Raw genomic sequence first — 18,377 nt, 5'->3', positions numbered from 1 at the left:
TGATGTAATTTATTTTTCCCATTGTATTTCAAGTTGTAAATATTTTTAAAGCCATGTAATATTCATCAAAGGATACTATGAAGCTTCAAGAAGGTCCAAAAGGGTTAAATTATGCTTCAGTAATTTTTTAAAATTTTTCTGGAATTTTTTGAGGCTTAATTTAATTTTCTGGGATTTTTCCGGATTTTTTGGAATTTTTTCGGCGTTTTTCCGGTGGCCGGAGCTTTGCCGGCGGCGAGAAGAGGCGTCGGAGGTGGCCCGGATCAGGTGTGGCAGCGGTTAGGTGAGCCTGGCGCGTGTTCCACACGCGCCAGGAGTGGACTAGTCAATGGGCAAGCTGGCGCGTGGATCTCACGCGCCAGCCATGGAGGTTTTGTCCTCCACGCGCGTGAAGGCGCGTGGAGGAGCGTCCCACTCGCCCCAGGCGCGTGGGAGCACGTGAGGGCGCGTCCCACGCGCCCCAAGCGCGTGTCGGCGCGTGGGGACGCGTGGGAGGGCGTGCAAAGACCTGCAGCATGCCCCAGGCGCGTGTGAGCGCGTGTGGGGCCCTCCAGGCGCATTCCAAACGGTGTTTTGCTTCTCCTGGTGCGTACCAGCCTTATGTGGGGGTTTGCAAGCTGATGGAAGATCTTCGCGCAGGGATTAGAGCAATTAAATGTTAAAAGCTGATTCCATTGGCCATTTTATTTGCTTTATCTGTCATTTATTTATTTATGCGATGTATGAAATGCATGGAATATATAATTGTTAATTAATTATTATTCATGCATTGGATCCATGATATTTATTTAAATGGCTTGATTTATATTAGTTAAATTATGAAAATTAATTGGATTTGATTACTAATTAATTAGAGGGCACTTATTGGGAAACGAAAAATTATTTTTATAAATTATTTTTGAAGTGTGCCTCAAGTTAAATATTAGTGAATCGTTTAAAGTCCAAATATTTTCTAAATTTAATTGGATTAAAATCAAGACATTTTGCATGCATTATATCATGTAAATGAATAAAATGAAAACCCTAATTATGAATGATTAAAAATTGAGTGGGAGCGGGGATTTTTATACATTGCCCCATGGCCTTTGTTATTAACACCATTGTAATTAGATCTTCAAAAATAAGGCCCCACGCATGATTTGAAGAGTCTTAATATTACAAGAATGGTTGTCTCATGAAAATACAAATATTAAATGTTCATTGTAATTAGATCTTTAAAAATAAGGCCCTACGCATGATTTAAAGAGTCTAGATTATAATGACAACATATTTAATGTTTAATTTTTCGTTAGAGTTTTAATAACGTTATACACTCAATCTAAAATCAATAGTGTTAGCTTCCCAACGAAGTGGTCTATACTAGGTGATTTTAGAAAGGCTAAATTAAATCGGGAATCATTTCATATGATAGATAAGGCATTGTCTTAAGAGATATGGAAATGATGGGATTTGCCCGCCAATAGCAATAATGAACTTCGCCAACCGAACAAGTTATTGGCGTATTGGTTATTCGATTTTTCATGCAGTGGTTAAGGGACCCACATATTATTATTTTAATGGAAGTGCTCGCTTAATAGCAAATGAATCTCAATAATAGTAATAATGAACTCCTCCAACAGGATAAGTTATTGACATATTGATTAGTTGATTTATTATGCTACAGAGTTGAGGGACCCGCATTAATTAAAAGGGATTGTTCACCAATAATGATAATGATTTCTTGTTCGATTGAGATTTATTGTATTCTGTGGTTAACAAGCTCATTTTAATTTTAAATATGCATGACATTATTAATAGTTCACCTTGCATATTGTATGAATGCATTTATATTCAGATTAATTATGTCTAATCCAGTTTATCTGCTTGCTTACATATTCTATGATATTGGACCTTATTTATAATGACTGGAAAATGAACTTAGATATTTTATTCACAACGTAAGGGTACAAAATGTGTTTATTACTCCTATACCTATCTCTTTTACTTTGAGATACCAAATTTGACATTAATGCTTTTAATAAATTAGATAAGGCAAATGATATGACTTGGTGCAATATTCTAAAGTTTAGCTCGAATATACTCCAAAGCTAACATTTGTATTATTTTATTTTCTTCAAGCATCATGTTAAATGTCAATAAAATGTTTTGGTGAGATTAGATAGAGAGTATGCCAAAGTACTATGTTAGACTTGAATAGCATCAAGATAGCCTAAGGAACTCCAGTATGAAATCGAATTTTGAAAAATGATTGTTTATTATTTAAAAATTAGCTGGAGATCAATAAGGCTGACTTGGGTGGTAAGTTTCAAGTTGACATGATTATTGCCTTGTTACCAAACTCATTCGACTCTGTTAGAGTGAACTAAATAAGGAATCAGTTTGAGTTCACACTCGCTGATATTTTTATAGAATTGGTAACAGATGAAGGGATAATCAAGAGTATGGGCGTTCCTATCAATCTAACCTAGTCTATACCATCTTCTTCTAGGCCCAAGTGGACGAGCAAAGCAAAGAAGAAGGATGATAATAGGACTAGACTAGCACAAAACATGGGTATTCAAAAAGGTTAAAGGGAATAAGGCAGTGTATGTTGAGGGCGAAGAAAACTGTTTCTTTTGTCGCTAACTAAAACACTAAAGGACGAACTGTTTAAGCAATGACGTGGCATAGGAAAATATATATTTAATCATTGAGCCATGTTATGTGGTTGTGTCTATTAATTCCTGATGGATAGATTCTGGAGCCACTAAACATGTTTGCAATTTATTGTAAGGATTTCAGGATTCCAGAAGCCTCGATGATATGAAATATATTTGTACTTAACCTGATGTCAAGGTTGTAGCTAAGTCAGTGGGAGTATTACATCTGAAAATAGAGAGTATGAGGATATTAGTATTAGAGAACTATTTTTATGCACAGAAGTTAGACGCTATCTTATTCTTGTTTCACTTGTGGTTTATAAAAACTGTGTTGTTATTTTGTAAAACTGGTTTTATAAAATTGAATAGATATGCGATTACTTCTGGTGTATTGAAAGATGGTTAATATACTATAATCACAAATTCTTAAGATTTGCAGGATGTAGAAACTAATGTTGCATCTTCTAGATTGAATGTTAAGAGAAAATTTGTTATTCCTGACTCATTGTATTTTTAATGTCTATTTTTGGGTTGTTATCAATCAAAATAAGATTCAAAGATTGGTCAAAGAAGGTTAATTACCTAGTGAGGCAGGGGAGCCTAAACCAAACTTGTGAACCCTGTTTTGAAGGATAGAGAACTCTTAGGCCTTAATCAGCCAGATGAAATAGACATAAAGGACAATTGGAGTCGGTACACACTGACACGTGTGGTCTTATGAACATCCAAGCAAGATTACTCACGTTTTGGATAAGTTTATCTGATGCAACACAAGTCTTAAACTCTTGGTATTTTCTGAGAAGGTTAAGACTGATGTGGAACACATATTAGGTAAACTTGTCAAGACACTTCGATCTGATCGAGGATATGAGTATTTCTTGGGATAGTGCAAAGACTATATGGTCAATGAGGGTATTATGTACCAGTTTTCCGCAATTGACGCTAAATGTATTTAGGTGTCAAATAGGAATAACATAATTCCACTTAACATGGGTAGATCTATGATCAGCTATGCTACATTATCTCTTTCATTTAAGAGTTTAGCGTTAATGACATCGATGCGCATTATGAACTGCATTCCATCTTAGTCTATCTCAAGGATACCGTTGAGCTGTGTTTTTTTACTAAATATTAGTTTGAATCATATGCACATATGGGGTAGTCTTGCACATGTGCGCTTGATATGGACAAGTAAGTTGGAAGCAGATCATAGGCATGCTAGATTTGATAGCTACTCTAAATGTCACTAGGATGGATTATTTTATGATCTCAAAGATAAAAGTTAATTGTTTTCACTCATTGTTTATCTATAGGAGAATCATATTATGAATCACATACCTAGTAGCATAATGTTAGAGAATTTGGTATGAATACCAGATGTACCACATGTGAACACACTTATTATAGAGATTAAGAATAATATATGAATTCCCTATTGATGCGTTAGCATCATCTACTACACAGATTCTTGCATCGGTACATTGATGTAGTGGGAGGATTATCATCCAATTCGACAGAATCATGTTTTTAGGTGAGACCATTATGGACATCCCTGTTAAACATGAGTTGGACCCAGTAAGCTACACGGAAGCGTGAACCGATGTGGATACAGATCGTTTTGGTGAGTTACTATGAAATCAGAGTTGGAATCGATGCATTCTAATAAATTCTGGGATCTTGTAGAACTTTCTAGTAGGGTGATTCCTATGGAAGGCAAGTTAATCTACAAAAAGATACCAGAAGATTTCTTAGTGAATAAATCATGAGTGTGCAAGGGAATGTCATTATTTTTCTAATTCTATATATATTGATGACATCCTACTCATTTAGAATGATGTGGAAGTTGTGTCATCAATAAAAATGTAGTTGTTCAATTACTTTTAAATAAAGGATTTTTAAGATGTAAGCTATATTCCTAGGATCAAGCTTTTGCAAGATCAGGTTAAAAGGAAAATAGGCTTATCTTAATAATCCTACATTGATAAAGTTTTGACCAGGTTTGGTATGCATAACTCAAAGAATGAGTTCTTGCTTTATTGATATGGATGGCTCTCTCTAGTAAGTAGTTTTTCAAGACTATCAAAGGAGATTGAGCAAATGAGACTGGAACAATATGTTTCGGCATATGAGAGTCTCATATATGCCATGGTCTATACCAAACAGGACATCCGCTACATAGTAGGGATAGTCAGTAGAGATCAGTCCAATACTGGACTTGACAACTGGTCTATTGTGAAAAATATCATTAAGTACCTAAGGAGAACCAATGATATCATATTCATTTATGGATGTGATGATATAGTCCTAGTCAGGTATGCTAGTTCTGATTTTCAATCAGAAGTAGATACTATGAGGTTCATGACTCAGTGTAAGTTCACTTAATGGAAGGGAGATCAGTTGGTAGATTGTTAAGTAGATTTCAATTGCTGACTCAAACCTGTAGGTGGAATATATTGCAGCCTTAAAGGCGGCAAAGGAAGCCTATTAGTTTGATCTCACTGATTTAGAGGTTGTGGAGTATACTAGCCTGCCTATTGAGCTATGTTGTGATAATAGTGCAGAAGTAGTCCAAACCAATGACCCAAGGTTCCATAGAGGAACAAGATACACTGAGAGGAAGTATCATGTTCTACATGATATTGTCCGATAAGAAAATGCACTTGTAGTTAGAACATTGCATTGGAACACAACTTTGTTGATCCATTATCGAAGGTGTCATTGATCAATAATTTTGATCATCATCTGGATAACATTGGAGTTAGGTGCAATTTGAATTGGCTATGAGGGCGAGTGAGAGCTCTGTTGGGATTTATATGCCCTGGCATAGCAAATTCCTATCTGGATTATAGTGACATATGTTCCTCACATATCTGAAATATTTATGATTTATATAATTGGTGAATTCAATGTATTATGTTTCGATTCACTATGAAATTGATAGTGTCCATGTAATTACAAGAAATATTTATATATATGTATGTGATGGCAATCAATGCATGATATATAAATAGTAATTATAAATTGTTCATAGTCGGTAATTATGGATGGACTCATAATTAATTAAGACTTGAACTGGATCCGCGTTAGGTTGAGATATATTGCGAGAGCCGTCGTATGCAATTACTCCCTATCACCGTCATGGCATTTGACTCTTAAGCATGAGAAAAGTATAGACTCTTTTATTAATTAATAATTACTTTGATTTGTTCGGCGGATTCTTCGGGATCCTTAGACCGACACTTTTGGTAGTTATGTAATTAATAGTTAGAGGGTTATATTTTCAATATTTGCATCATTGTTACTTGTATTTATTTTGTATTGATTATGGTTGATCACAAAGTAAATTCGAAGGCCTTCGTGTGTTTTTAGACAAAACGATTTATTATATATTTATTTATTTAAATTATTATTTTTGTCAAACAAATGTTTTATTGTGATCGAGTCAGAAATAATCAGAGGTACCAAAATAGATATATTAATTAAGTAGTCGGATTGATGGCTTTATTTATCCGATAACTAATTATGCATAGAGGGGTCAAAGTGCAATATTGACTTAGAGGTTATTTATTATTTAATTGGAGTTCAATTAATTTCTTTTAGTGGAGTAGAAATTAATTTATGAATAAATTGAATTGGGTCCATGGACCGGGCCAATTATTAATTCATTGCAGCCAATAAAATAATAGGCCCAATGGATTCTCACTCATAGCCCAACTTGATATTGGAATCATATTAGATTTGAGACATAAGAATTAGAGATGGAGAAGGATTTGTTGTTTCCTTTTCTTTATTTTTATGTTACCTATAAATATACATGGTCTATGTATATTTTAGGGGGTGATTTTTAATGAGAAGGAAAAAAGAATTTATTTTCTCTCTCTAGAAAATTAGGGTTTATGGTTTCATCTAATGGAGGCTCCCACAAGCCTAGTTTTCCAAGGTAATTCATGGAGGCTTATGAGTGATTCCTAAAGGCAAAATAATTACCAAGAAGATGGAGATCCAAGGAGAAGGCATCTTGCTAAGGGATCTACAATAAGTGAGAACATTCACTTTAGAGGAAAGTTTTAAAGGTTTACTCAGACCTTTGATGTAAGTATTCAATCCATTAATTGAATGATACATCATATTAATATTTTTGCATAAAACTTGTCTCTATGTGATGAATCAAGATCTATGAATCAAAATCCCTCGAAAAGTTTTTAAAACTTGCACGTTTCCCGACACCCACATGGGTCAAGTTTACATAATACTGTTATACATAGTGCCGTACATACATAAATTGTTTCTATCATTTTTATAGTTGCGTGTATATATATATATACACATGAAACTGACTAGAGTTTCATTCCAAAAACACACACATATGCTGACTAGAGTTTTATACGTAGTGTCGCGCGCGCGCGTGTGTGTGTGTGTGTGTATTATTTCTATTACTTTTATAAATGCATATTGTTGCCATCTTTTAAGGTGGTGTCCCATAAATACAAGAATTCCCAACCCATGAAGCACGCATACCAATTTCATTACCAAGATAAACCCAATATAGAATAACAATTAAAAACTTGTTGAATTAGTTTAAGTATATGTATGTAAAAAGGAAACGTCCGATGTATATATATATATATATATATATACACACACACAAGACAGAGTACTGTATAATTAAATATAATATATAAAATATATATATATATATATATATATATATACAGAGTACTGATGAAAATAAAATAGATTTATGCATCAGAGTCCATGTGGGGCTCTGATACCACATGTAAGCATAATTCAACGATATTTAAAATACATGGTTCTAATGCATAAATATTGTTTAGAAACATACCTGTCATCTTTAACCGTTTGTGTTTAAGAACAACTATTATAGAAACACTCTGATATACAGAAACACTTCACCACACAGAAACACTCTTCAACCCTCTACCTTTATCTGTGAAACTGAACGATGGTTTCAGACCTTTCCTTCACGTATATATATATAGAGGGTTGAGACCGTTTCTAACCATTGCCAGGAGGAGACATGTTGGTTCCATCAACCAACATATCCCTTTGTAATTAAATAACTGTTATGATACAACGTTACATCTCCTAAATATGGATAATAAAATAATTTAAATAAAATTAAGATTAATTATTATAGTAAGACCATTAAATTCTTACATACTCTGCATAAGTTTTGGTAGTGTATTAACACTTTTATTTGGAGAAGATAACATTTATTATTTGTAATTTGCAACGAGAATAAAAATAATACTGTAAATATATATAATAAGTATAACACAAAAATTTATGAATCAGGTCTGTTTGTAATAACTTTTATGAAAATAAAATTTGTACAAATAGAATGAAGTATAACACACAATTTTATGGATAGCGTCGATCCATTTGTGATTGCATATGCGTTTAATTTATTGAACCAATTTCTTTTAGGATGTTATAATATCTTAATCACTCAAATATGGTCACATCATTATAGTATATAGTTTAATATGGTCACACCACTACAATAAAAATACAATGTATTATTAAAAAAATATTAACTATTTCAAAACACCAATTTCATACCATCAATTTTTCTTTTTTTTTTTTTTTTTTTTTTTTTCTAAATAATTTCGTACCATCAAATTCCATATTTAAAGCACCAATTTCAATTCCCAAATTTGTAATCTAACATATATATATATATATATATATATGTATTGTGTATCTGGCTGATAAACGTTTGTGGTGACTACTCTTTTGCGTCACATAAATTCAGATTTAATAAGTCCCAATGCACTCTCGAAAAATATCTGGCTGATCTTAGCTGAAGATATTATCGTTTAGGATGACGTGTCACACAGCTGGAATGTTACTTACACGTGTTAAAGCAAAAGCCAAAGTGGGACCTCGTAATGGCCCCAACAACACCGCTTCTTACTCTCTCTCCCTCTCTCTAACCTTCTTGCCTTCAGGCTTCAACCAACAGTCCAGGGTTTCTCTGCTAAATTTAGGGACTTCACATTGTCTGAAGTCTGAACAAAGATGGAAGAGAATTTACGGCCAGATCTCGCCGCCGTCGAGAGTTTCAGAAATAAGTTGACTCGGTCGAACTCCAACTCGTCCGCTCTGTCTGTTGAGGAGGATTCCAAACATGTATTGCATCACAATGAGAATGCAAGACCGGTAATTTTTTTTATTTTGTTTGGTTTGATCTGTTTGTTTTGTTTTCTTTTTTATATCTATATATTTGTCTTCTTGAAGATATTTTCTGATATTTATGCATTGAATAAAGTTGATTGGAGTGGTTGGGAATTGGGATCATATGTGTTACTTGCACTAGGATTTAGAAAGTTTTAATTAGGTGTGAGATCATTCAGTTATGTTTTAAGAAACATTTTATTTATTTATTTGTATGAGTTGTTTGATTTTCTTAAAATTTTGCATTATTTTAAACAGAATTTTATGAGAAGCAAACATAATGAATTTTAGTTGCTATTGCTTCGATTATACCATCTTTGTTGGCTATATTTTTTGTTCAATGGGCGAGTGATTTTGCTTCCATTGGGGCATACAAATCTGAAGAGCTCTTACCTTGCTACCTCTCTCTACATACGTTTGTGTGTGTGTGTGTGTTTTTTTCTAGTAAAGCATAAGACTGAGAATGGAACATGTTGGAATACATAGATAACTAGTCACGAATGCTAATTTATAGTCAGATCAATTAGTGTCATTGCTGAAGACAAATGACCATCAGACTCTTATTATAGTTGCTTTCGAGATATTTGAATCATTGTTTCACTTTACTGCCTCTCAATTTTTCTTCTGAATAGATTGATTCGGTATTCAAATAGTGGATGAATCAAAGATTAGCAACTTTACTTGCGAAGACTGTTGGTCTTGAAATGAGAGACAGGAAAACGTTAAACAAAGTAAGATGCAGGGTCTTACAGGATTCTTTTCCAGTACGGAATATCTGCCAATATGCAAAGTTTGTAATGTCTTTTCTTGTTTAATTGAAATAGAGAAGACACACCCTTTAGGTGGTTGGAATCTCCGCTTTCTTGACTTGAGGTATGAGGAGTGGTTTAAGCTACTTATCCAAAAACAAAAAGGGGATGAGCTGAATAAAATTCAAAGGCAAGGGGGCGTAAAAGGATATGACACGCGAACATGGGGTATCGAACATGCTTATTTTTCAATTTTTGGGGTGGCAGAGCTATGGGAAATCTTCTAGAGGGCAATCAAGTAATCAGACTCTGTATTGGTCCTCCAAGTACCATAAGAACGGAGCTTTCACAGGTGGAAAAGAACAAGTAAAAACTATTTTGAATTTCATTTGGTCATCTCCGAGGTTACACTTCCAACACATTGTTTAATCTCTTATTGCATTTGGTCATCTCCCTAGTTCAATTTTGTTTTCCTGCTTGCTAGCTACATAGAAATGTTCCATTATCGCTAACTAATTCTAATGCTTACTTCACCTATAGAGTATGTAGATGCCACGATGCGTGAAAAACAAGTCTATTTCCTGGTTTGGACTTGCCTGGATCACCTATTACCTAGCTCAAAAGAAGTGCTTTTTGCTCATACACGCTCCTTTTGTTGAATGAACTGGTGGGTATGCTTGGAGATCTTCCTGAGTTGTTGAGTTTTATTCTTGTTAAATGACCTTCTTATCTAGTAATATACTCCCTCTGTCCTACTTTATTGGATACCCTAAGATTTTTTGTCTTTTTGTCTTTATTTTTTTTTTTTTTTTTTTTTTTTTGGGGACAAAATAGATCTTGATTGGATTTATTTACATTTTTTTCACCATTTTGGTTACTTAAACATGCTTTAAGGAACTTGGGATGATTACTCAACTTGATTGGATTTATTTACATTTTTTTCACCATTTTGGTTACTTAAACATGCTTTAAGGAACTTGAGATGATTACTCAACTTGGACAACAGATATACGCATCAATTCAATAGCCACTGATAAAAAATATATATATTGCACAACTTCGAAACAAGTGGTAATAATAAATAATAATTTCAATAAATAATAATATATATTTGTCTCCTTAAGATAAAACTTTAATAAACAAGACAATACGGGAAGAAATATATTCATACAGGCCAACAATAAATAATAATTTTAATAACAACCGAACCATATATAAATCACTCCACAAAACGGATACGTATATGAACTCACTACTAAACTACAGTGCATCACATGCGGGTACTTGGGAGAAAGATGAACAGAGTGTAGCACCTCATGGGCTAGTTGTGGATGGGAGTGGTGAGAAGAATGGAATTGTTGTTGGAATGGTTGGGATTGAAGGAATTGTCGTCGGAATGGTTGGGAGAGTGGGCAGTGAAGTAGCTGGCAATGGAGGCAGTGTCACCATAGGAACTGTGGGCATGGTTGGCAATGTTGGTAGCGCGTTACTCGGTAATGGTGGCAATGTGGTCTTAGGCAGTGTAGGCATGGTTGGTAGCGGAGTACTTGGTAACGGTGGCAATGTGGTTATAGGCAGTGTTGGCATCGTGGGCAATGGAGGCAATGTTGCTTTAGGCAGAGGAGGTATGGTTGGCATTGTAGGCAGTGTAGGTGTTGCAGTTGGAGAGGTTTGCAAGAGGTTGCGAGCTGCGAGGTTCATATGGAGGCTTGAAAGTGATAATGCTACAATCAAACATAGAATAAAAGAATGCTTAGAAGCAGCCATAGTTTGATAGTAGTTGAAGGTCACCTCGATATTTTTTGGAAAAAACTCTAGTGCAAGTTCTTTTTCTGTTGAAGAAAAACATGGACTTGTGGGTATATATAGAGAACAAATGTTGAAGGATTCTTAAGATTTGTTAGGACGAATGTGTGTTTGATGAGATGTGGTTGACCTAAGTGAGGGAACTCTTTTTAGTTCACCTCCCAAGCTTTGACTCATAGCAAAAACAAAAGTGCTAACTCACCAAGCCATCTTAAACACAAAATTAGTTGAACAAACTTTAGGGATATTTTGTGGTTTCCTATGAAATGACTGAGCTTACGTTTGTCATGGGCTGGGGGTATAACTATAATAAAATGAATTTTGGTAATTCAAAATTGTTACCAATCCTACAGGACAGATTTGCAATTATGGTTCTCTCTTGTTTGTATAAATAAAAGCTAAAACATATCTTGACACAGTTTCAGTCCAGGGGCACAACTTTATGATGTTATGAACAACAAAGTTGATCAATTGGTAGTAGTCCGGAGGGTATGATCTCTCCTCTTCAAAGGGAATGTTCAGATTTCGGGATAATCTCTCTTGTGAATGTGTGTTTTGCTTAAACTTTCCACAAAATATACATCGTAAATAAATAAACAACTAAGATAACAAGAGGTGAGATGTCCAAGTGTCCATTTAGAATTTAAAATCAGTGAACAGATTATCGTAATTTCTCTTTATTTATTTATTTATTTATTTATTTAAAACTATCACCATCCCTTGTCTCTGGCTAGTGAATGTGAGTTGCGCTAAGTGGAATGATTGTGAAATAAAGCTTGGAAAAATAACCAGTTGAATAGGTTTAACTTGTCCTTTTGTTCGATTTTCGCTTATTTTAATTTTACCTAAATAAAATCAAATAACAAACCCAAAAAGTAAAAATAAAGTGCAAGTAAAGTAAATAGAGAAATTGATATTGGGCTTTCTAGCATGGAAACTTTATTGGATCCTCCAAACAACTCATGGAAAAACCAATAACACTTTCAGAATCTTGAGCGAATCGATCCACTATCATCTAAGCAGAGTATAATATACTCTGTCTCAGGGATCACACCCACTCCGCTCTATGAAGAACTAGTTGCTAAAGGCATTTGGCTTTGGGACTCCACCATTTAAATGCAGTAGACTTCAGGTTTACTCCTCAATTCTTGTAGAGGGGTTACTAAAAAAACACAAACACTCCATAAATGGTTTGTCCCCTTCATAACTCGACCGAATCATTCTTCCTTCAAATTTGAATTTGAAAAGGCACAATGTGACCCCGCTTTTCATAACTGAATTTGTATGAATCTTTGATTGCTCAAATTGCGGTCAGTATGAGAACTGTTAAGAGAGAAAGAGACGATATATTTTTGGAGAATTCTCTCAGTACAGAGAACCTTAAACATTGATATACATGGATATATATTTACAATATTGCTTATAAAAAATCTGGCCTCAATTCTGTTTCTCATTACATTATTTCCTAACACTCCCCCTCAAACTCAAGTTGGAGCATAGTCATAACCAGCTTGTTACATACAAAGAAACATCTTCTTATACAAAGAGTATATGGTTGTCACTTTAAAAGTTTTAGCTATTGGAGTGGGTGCAATTATAATATTTATATCCTTTAACATTCCCCTCAAGTGTGTCCTTATTTTTTGGTCCAATGTGTATTTTTCAACTTTTAATAAGGGTGATGGTGAGATTTGAAGTCAAGATTGTAACGATCCAAATCCGGAGGTCCGAATTGCTTTCCGGATCCGTACTCGAACCTGATGACACATAAGGGTAAGATGATCATTTCAAGGTAAATATGGGGGAAAAGTTGACTATAAGTAGTCAAATGGGGCTCTCTAACATCACATTAACCAACTAAGTCCATTCCATAAGTTTTCAATGGCTATAGGTATAGTTCCTCACATTTACCCACTCTCGGTTTAAAGGATTCTCCAACACCTCTTCACTAAAATAGCTATAACTTTCGGTGTGATTAGAATTTGAGGATGGGGTTGACATCATTTAAAATCTGACCTCGATCCGGTTAGTTTAGACTCAATAACAATTCAATTTGTGTTTAAAATGAGGGAGGTATGGTTATTCAAAGTTTGGGTTAATAACTAGTGAACAAGTAATAATGCTCGATCGATCGAGTTCCAACTCCATTAATTTTGTTTAAACATGAATCATGGGATAGAGAGAATGAAATTTAAGTTTTTCTCAATTGTTTCTAAGTATAGAAAACTCGATTGATTAAGTTGAACCCAGAAAATGGCCATGGACCTCTAAGGAAGCCTTGGTTGGTTCCTATATTGAAATTATGACAATTGATACCTCCATACAACTTAAAATCTGTCCCAAAGAAATCATAAAAATATAGATACAGTTCCAAAATAACCTCTATACATTATAATGGTTCAAAATACATCATTAAATTTCAAATGATCCCAAAACACCAAAGTATGAACATAGTTGTCATCTTCATCACTTACATGTCCAAATTATACAAAATAATATCCCAAAATAATAAGTTTGCAAGTTAGAGACCCTTAAGATCTTAATTACAATGCCTTCTACACAAATAAAAGAATAATGTTATCTTTACAAAAATAATCGTCATAGCTAAGCGTTATTTATAAAAACTACAAAAGATGGGTTCTTCTACTACGTCTAAGATAGTGTGTCGTCCACAACGTCCTTGGCATGCCCTGAAAATATTAGAGGAATGGGTGAGCACGGAGGCTCAGTATGAGATGCCTAAGGCATCAACTTTAGACTTCATTGAGTCAAACAACCAATGAAAGGGATTAAGAGAATCCGGGAGCATACATTGGGGATTTTTTTTTATGAAATCCAAATCACAATTCAATTCAAACAATATCATTTATACAATTTCTCATAAGAGTGCATGAAAGTGCAATGCCATGCATAACCATTCCAACCATGGTCCCAAACTGACCCAACTCACACCGAAATCAACTGACTGACTTTATCGAGACAAGATTTATTTGCTATCCTTGGCCTCAAATCCGACGACCATTTAGGGCTAACTAATCAATGTTACACGTCCTATAACCAGCACGCTCTCTCTCTAGGTCAAGGTAGCACCAGAATCGCGAAATTCGGTTCTTTTATAAAATCCATTTTACAACCCTTTTAACATTAACTCATTTAACTTTCCCATTCAACCTTCCCATCTTATCATGTCATGCGTATAGATTAAAGCATTCATTTACTTCAATTTCATTTCTATCACAATCATTGTATTGTCATGGTAATTGCAATAAATCAGATATAAGCATGGTCATCATTAAAGTTTCTTCATCACAATTATGTTATTATTCATAAATATTCAACCATCTTTGCACATTGGTCACATCATGGATTTCATTAGCATAGAATAGCACCATTTTCATCAATTTCAAGCATGTGTTTTGAGATACCCCTCGGATCCGAGACACGAGTTGATCAGGCCAGGCCCAAACCCAAGGGAATATCAAACAATTAATATTTTAAAACGAACACAGATGACAAAATGAAATAAGAATAAATATTAAAAGCCGAAAAGAATACTAATATAAAATTCTCAACTGATAAAACTTAATAAAATCCAACTTCCAAAACCTCCATGATTACAACTCGGGAATCCATTTAGTGGACCCCTAAATAAAATCCCAACTGAACTGAAAACTGAAGGTAAATAAAACTAAAACATCTAGAGAAGTCCTACGTAATCTGACGAATGGAAAACTGTCCTCGAATAGCACGATCAAGCTCTAAGGCTGGAACCGTCCTGTACCTGAAAAGAATAAAGGAATGGGTTAGGCCCACGAACAAGTTCTAATCTAACTACAATCCATACAATGACCCGATACGCAAATACACCCTAGATACCTCACAATATCTATTTAGTCCATACGTATATATATATCCACACTAAAGGACATTCACTGGACTATAATAGGGGTCTCAACCTGAATAGAAGGTAACATACGAAAACGCACCCAAAAATGGGCATGAGTACCTAGACCTAATAGGGTACACCTCAACCTACCATATCCAGTTACACATCCATTGCATATACGCACCCTAACCAACGAGCCTGAGACTCAAGCTCATCTCTTGGTACCATAATCGTATATCTAAAGTCCGTCCAAATCCAGAGTATGTCATTCAATTGTTCATTGAGGTGACATACGGAACACAATCCAGTTAGTCATTCAACTTATTCAGTTGATATGACTTAACTACAACCAACTAAACCAGGAAGTCACTCAACTTGGTCAGGTATTCTGACTTAAACACAATTTAGGATTCAACAGTTTACAATCCATTCCGTTAATCCGTTAGGTTAGGTTTTAGCTTTTTGAAGCTAAATTGTCCCTAATATGCCACCATCCCATACCGGTGCATACAATCCTCCATATCTATGTAAATTACAATATATAAATCATAATTTAGTAATTTACAGTCCAAACCATTATCCAAGTAGTTGCAGAAAAACGTATCATTATCCTAGCAATTGCAATACAACAGTAATCCAAGTAATTGCATAAAAGGTTTAATATTTCGACAATTAGCATCCCAAAGTATGTATAGATCAAAACAAATACATATATGACCCTATCATGCATTTAAAATAAGTTTTATATACATCCTAAATCCCATTAAATTGCTAAAATTTAGTTAAGCAATTAATCCGTCTTTTATCCGTTAACAGTACAGAAGGTTTACTAATTTAATACTGTTTATCCCACTGACTCAGAGGCCAACTTTGATCAATCTAAGGTCTTAATAACACCCAAAATAAATCATTTAATCCCTCTGTGAAGTCCCAAAATTTTCAGAATAGTTCCCATGCTCCAACAGTAACCACAACTCATAAAAAAAAATAACAGAATGTTTACTATTGAAGAAAGCCTGCTCCAAGACTTTGGGAGCAGGCTCGGGTCTACATGTGTGGGAGCTGGCTCCCACTTCTATGGAGCTTGCTCTCACCTCCTCTGAGAGCCGTCTTCAACCGCTGCAACTTCTGCGACCTTCTGCTTCGTCTCCAGTCGCTCCCAACCTATCTATTTGGTTTTAAACTGTTCCTAAGGGTTCTAACTGTGTCCAGTATAATCCCCATGATGTGTTTACAGCAGTTGAAATTAAATACAAAAACTACCAGTTCTACAGACTAAGCATGCTTTAAGAATATAACTGAAAACAGACATGCACGAACTATAATTTAACAGATTACAGCACATATATATCATCAATATGGCATGTAATATACATGTAAAACTCAGTTAATCATTCATTAAATCCTAAAGACTATCTAGGTGCACAGAACATAAACCAGAGGGAAGGAAGAAGAAAAGAACTTGCCTGTGATTTTAGTTATGAAATCTCGACGTCTTGTCCACTGTTCTAGCAACACTGAACTACTGTCTAGCCTCCTCTTACTTCTGCTCTTCCCTTCTCCTAGGTCTGACCTTGAATCCCCAATCGAATCCCACACCGAACGTGCTCTATTCTCTCAAAACCTCACTCTGTATCTCTCTGTTTTTACAGAACTTAGTTTACGTCTATCAGCTAAGTGTTATGATCGTAAACTATAGACTTAAAGTATAATGGTGTATTTATAAGCTTAACCCTAAAACCCTAATCCTTGTAATATTAGAGACAGAGCCCTAACTCATCCCACGAACAACCCTCGTTTTAAACTTTGTCAGCATCCACCTACGGGACTTCTAATAGAAACCCTAAAGAATTTATTAACATAATACAAATACTCATTTAACCTAATTACATAATTAAACCTTTATACTAATTAATTAAAGACACATACCTAATAAAAATAATTCAGATAATTTAATTAACCTAAGTAATACAAGTAAAACAAATAATGCAATTAAATCAAATATTAAATCAAATAATCCAAACAAGTTAATTCACCAAACAACAAAGCAATTAAATACTGAAAAAAATGCAAACAAAACAATTAATTAAAATATCAGGACTATCTTTATAAAATTAGGGGTATTACATTCTTCCCCCCTAACAAAAGGAATTCCGTCATTAGAATTCGCTCTTACCTTCTTCTAATATTTCAAGAAACTATGAGCGAATGACATCCTCCCGTTCCCAAGTAAACTCAGCCTTATTGTGATGACTCCACTGAACACACACCAAAGGAATAACCTTATTACGAAGGATTTGATCCCGACGGTCAACAATACGATACGGTGGCTCCAAATAAGTTGCATCCGGCTGTAACTCAATCTCCCCAACATCGATATGCTGATACCGATCCTCATCCCGCAGAAATTTCCGTAACATGGAAGCATAGAATACGTTGTGTACGCGATCCAAATTATCCAGAAATGACAACCGATAAGCGACAGCTCCAACTCGATCCGTAATCATGAATGGACCGACAAACCGCGGTGACAACTTCCCTTTCTTCCCAAAGCGCATTACACCCTTCATAGGCGACACTTTGAGGAGGACCTGAACCCTAACCTGAAACTCCAAAACACGTGTGCGATGATCCGCATAACTCTTCTGCTTACTCTGGGCATTGCGCATTCGATCCCTAATAAGAGCAATCTTCTCCGAAGTATCCTTGATGAACTCAAGACCCAAAAATTTGCTCTCGCCAACCTCCATCCAACAAACAGGTGATCGGCACGGTCGGCCATATAACGCCTCAAATGGTACTATCCCAATAGTCTTCTGGAAACTATTATTATAAGCAAACTCCATAAGCGGTAAGTAATCCTTCCAGTGGCCTTTGAAATCAAGAACACAAGATCGAAGCATATCCTCCATAATCTGATTCACCCTCTCAGTCTGTCCATCAGTCTGAGGATGATAAGCAGTACTAAGGTGTAATTCTGTACCCAAAGCCTGCTGAAAACTCTTCCAAAACCCTAACACAAAGCTCGAATCCTTGTTCGATATAATAGACAACGGAATTCCATGCAGCTTTACAATCTCTGAAATGTAAAGTCTCGCC

This window comes from Cornus florida, unplaced genomic scaffold, assembly GCF_030987335.1.
Source record: "Cornus florida cultivar Cherokee Brave unplaced genomic scaffold, ASM3098733v1 CherokeeBrave_3.0.0_Hap2_Chr07, whole genome shotgun sequence".
NCBI classification, from domain to species: Eukaryota; Viridiplantae; Streptophyta; class Magnoliopsida; order Cornales; family Cornaceae; genus Cornus; species Cornus florida.
This window is presented reverse-complemented; position numbering follows the sequence as displayed.